Genomic DNA, 4,647 nt, shown 5'->3' with positions numbered 1-4,647 from the left:
GGGCACTGGAAGGGGGAGTCGGGAAGAGAAGGAGGTAGGGAGGGATCCTGTGTCTGCGGTGTTGTGCAACAGAGCCCAGGGAGGTGGCGAAGGAAAAGGTCAGCACAGCCCGGAGACCAGGGTTTGCAGCTCAGAGGCTTTCAGGAGCCTGGAGAATGGGGGAGACCAGCCCGAGGCGACGGAAGTGGTGCTGACAGGTGAGCTGGAGAAAGTGCCTCCCACCTACAGGACAGGATATTCCTTTACTTTGTCACAGAAGGACTAGCTCAAACCTCAGACCTGGCCAGGCTGTGGGCAGGGATGTGGGGCATCTGAGCAGTACCTGGGTAGGCCAGTGAGTGAGAACCAGAACCACTCAAGGGCACCTCTCCTGCCACTTGGAACCAGTGTACAACCCCAGGGGGTAGAGGTGGTGAGGGAATTTCAGGAAGGAGGGAGGTTATGTTTTGTTTTCTCATCAATCTGAAAGAAAGGGATTCAGAATCAGAAATTAAATCGCTTCTTGTATACTTGAGCCTGTGCCTAAGATTTGTATCCATGTCATATGTTTGGGAAATGCTCATTTCACAAAGTTAAATACTTTTCCTTTTTGTAGGACTTCTCAGAATTTTAATTTTCTAAAATAATACATTCTGGACCTCAGAGAAAGGGATTCAGTAGATCACTTGTGTGCTGGTAAATGGTCAATAACCGACTCAAGGATCAGATCGGGGATTAAAAACTCTGACTTGTAGCTTTTGCCCATTTCCATGGTGTAAATACTCTGAAGGGCCATCCTAGCTCCAGAGCTCCCCTGGGCATTTGCTGAGGCCTTTGTTGTAGTTCAACAACTCCCTGATCCCAATCCTTCAGCTGGCACTCCCCACAGTGGACGTGTGGGGATCCAGAGGGCTCTCCACAATAAAATTCTTGCATGCCAATCTCTGCCTTGCAGACCTGACCTGGGACTTGTCCTTTTATACATGTGTCATCAGTTTTGATTAAAGGAAACAGTTTCCTGATTCATTACAGTATTTGTGCATAATTGGGTTAAATGATTATACCAATGCCAAGATCTATGACCTATGAGGCACAACATAAAGAATGAATAAAGGACAGGATCCCCATGGTAGCCAGGCTTCAGGATGGCCACAAATGATTCTTGCCTCCTCGTATTCACATCCCTAAAAAGGGCTGATCTGTGTAACCAGTAGGATATTTTGCAAATGAATGTGTGACTTATGAGTCTAGGTCAAAAAAGCCTCTGTGGCTTTTGCCTTGTCCTTTCTTAGATCACTCATACTGGGGGAAGCCAGATGCCATGTCATGAAGACTCTTGAGTAGCTCTATGGAGGAGTCCACGTGGTGAGAAACTCTGTAGCATCAATTTGCCAGTCTGAGAGTGCACCATCTTGGAAGCAGATGCTCCAGCTCCAGTCAAGCCTTTGCTAATGGGACTGCAGCCCAGCTCCTCAACTTCTGACCTGCAGAAACTATGCTAGAAAATAAATGTTTATTGTTGTTTTAAGCTGCTAAATTTGGAGGTAATTTGTTATTCTAACTTATAACTAACAGAGTACTTAATCTATAGGTGCTTTATAATTAGCAGGGGAGAAAAGACAGATATGGGTATATACAAATATGTGAAGCCAGTATGGGTATAATCATATACTGACTGTTATAAGTTCTGAAAAATGGAGGGCAGGAAGGGGAATGAGATTGTACAGTTGAAAAATAAGGAGCCCCACTTGGGAAGCTTTCAAGAGGTCAGTTTTGGAAGAAAAGGAGGTTTGACAAAAGGCAGGACCATATTTGGGGGTTTCTCCTTTTTGGAGAAACCAAATTCCTGAGGAGTTGATGCAAGTGTTCTTTGCAAAATGTGAAATTCACTTGAAAATCAAGAATATATCTTTTGGGACTTCCCTGGCAGTCCAGTGGTTAAGACTCCATATTTCACTGCAGGGGGCCCTGGTTCCATCCCTGGTTGGGGAACTAAGATCCCACATGCTACGTGTGGCCAAAAAATATATATATATAAGTATAAATATAAATATATATTAAAAAATATATTTTAGAACATACAAGTCAACCTGTTTTTATTTTTATTTTTTTAACTTTTTATTTTATATTGGAGTATAGGCAATTAACAATGTTAGTTTCAGGTACACAGCAAAGGGACTCAGCCATACATATACATGTATCTATTCTCCCCCAAACTCCCCTCCCATCCAGGCTACCACATGACATTGAGCAGAGCTCCCTGTGCTATACAGTAGGTCCTTGTTGGTTATCCATTTTAAATACAGCAGTGTGTACATGTCAATCCCAAACTCCCTAACTCTCCCTTCCCCCCATCCTTCCCCCGTGGTAACCACAGTTCGTTCTCTAAGTCTGGAGTCTGTTTCTGTTTTGTAAATAAGTTCATTTGTATCATTTCTTTTTAGATTCTGCATATAAGGGATATCAAAGGATATTTCTCTTTCTCTGTCTGACTTACTTCACTCAGTATGACAATCTCTAGGTCCATCCATGCTGCTGCAAATGGCATTATTTCATTCTTTTTTATGGCTGAGTAATATTCCATTGTATATACGTACCACATCTTCTTTATTCATTCCTCTGTCAATGGATATTTAGGGTGCTTCCACGTTTTGGCTACTGTAGACAGTGCTGCAATGAACACTGGGGTGCATGTATCCTTTCAGACCATGTTTTTATGCCCAGGAGTGGGATTGCAGGGTCATATGGTAGCTCTATTTTTAGCTCTTAAAAGAACCTCCATACTGTTCTCCATAGTGGCTGTACCAATTTACATTTCCACCAACAGTGTAGGAAGGTTCCCTCCTCTCCACACCCTCTCCAGCATTTACTGTTTGTGGACTTTTTGATAATAGCCATTTTGACTAGGGTGAGGTGATATCTCATTGTAGTTTTGATTTGCATTTCTCTAATAATTAGCAAAGTTGAACATCTTTTCATGTGCCTCTTGGCCATCTGTATGTCTTCTTTGGAGAAATGTCTATTTAGGTCTTCTGCCCATTTTTTGATTGGGTTGTTTGTTTTGATGGTATTAAGCCTCATGAGCTGTTTGCAAATTCTGGAGACTAACCCTTTGTCAGTCACATAATTTGCAAATATTTTCTCCCAATCTGTGGGTTGTCTTTTCGTTTTGTTTATGGTTTCCTTTGCTGTGCAAAAGCTTTTGAGTTTAATTAGTCCCATTTGTTTATTTTTGTTTCTATTTCCATTATTCTGGGAGACAGATCAAAAAAAAGATACTGCTGCGATTTATGTCAGGAAGTGTTCTGCTTATGTTTTCCTCTAGGCGTTTAATAGTGTCTGGTCTCACATTCAGGTCTTTAATCCATTTTGAGCTTATTTTTGTGTATGGTGTTAAAGAATAATCTAATTCCATTTTTTTTACATGTAGCTGTCCAGTTTTCCCAGCACCATTTGTTGAAGAGGCCAACTTTCTACCATTGAGTGGTCTTGCCTCCTTTGTTGTAGATTAATTGACAATAGGTGCGTGGGTTTATTTCTGGGATATCTATCCTGTTCCACTGATCTATATTTCTATTTTTGTGCCAGTAGCATACTGTTTTGATGACTATAGCTTTGTAGTATAAAGTCAGGGAGCGCAATTCGTCCAGCTCTGGCTTTTTTCTCAAGATTGCTTTGGCTATTCGGGGTCTTTTGTGTCTCCATACAAATTGTAAGTTTGTTTTGTTCCAGTTCTGTGAAAAATGCCATTGGTAATTTGATAGGGATTGCATTGAATCTGTAGATTACCTTGGGTAGTATAGTCATTTTCACAATGTTGATTCTTCTAGTCCGCGAACATGGTATATCTTTCCATCCGTTTGTGTCTTCTTCAATTTTTCTCATCAGCGTCTTATAGTTTTAGGAGTACATGTCTTTTGTCTCCTTAGATAGATTTGTTCCTAGGTATTTTATTCTTTTTGATGTGATGGTAAATGGGATTGGTTCTTGAATTTCTCTTTCTGATCTTTGTTACTGTACAGAAATGCAACAGGTTTTTATGTATTAATTTTGTAACCTGCAACTTTACCAAATTCATTGATGAGCTCTAGTAGTTTTCTGGTAGTGTCTTCAGGATCTTCTATGTATAGTATCATGTCATCTTCAAACAGTGACAGTTTAACTTCTTCTTTTCCAATTTGTATTACTTTTATTTCTTTTATTCTCTGATTGCCGTAGCTAGGACTTCCAAAACTATGTTTAATAAAAGTGGCAAGAATGGACATCATTGTCTTGTTCCTGATATTAGAGGAAATGCTTTCAGCTTTTCACCATTGAGTATGACATTAGCTGTAGGTTTATTGCATACGGCCTTTATTATGTTGAGGTATGTTCCCTCTGTGCCCACTTTCTGGAGAGTTTTTATCATAAATGGGTGCTGAATCTTGTCAACAGTATTTTCTGCATCTACTAAGATGATAATATGGTTTTTATTCTTCAATTTATTGATGTGGTGTATCACACTGATTGATTTGTGGATATTGAAAAATCCTTGCATCCCTGGGATAAATCCCACTTGATCATGGTGTATGATCCTTTTAATGTATTGTTGGATTTCGAATGCTGGTATTTTGTTGAGGATTTTTGTGTTTATGTTCATCAGTGATATTGGCCTGTAATTTTCTTTTT

This window comes from Delphinapterus leucas, chromosome 8 (assembly GCF_059928025.1).
Source record: "Delphinapterus leucas isolate spDelLeu-1000000601 "Yukka" chromosome 8, BTC_Dleu_Yukka2, whole genome shotgun sequence".
NCBI classification, from domain to species: Eukaryota; Metazoa; Chordata; class Mammalia; order Artiodactyla; family Monodontidae; genus Delphinapterus; species Delphinapterus leucas.
This window is presented reverse-complemented; position numbering follows the sequence as displayed.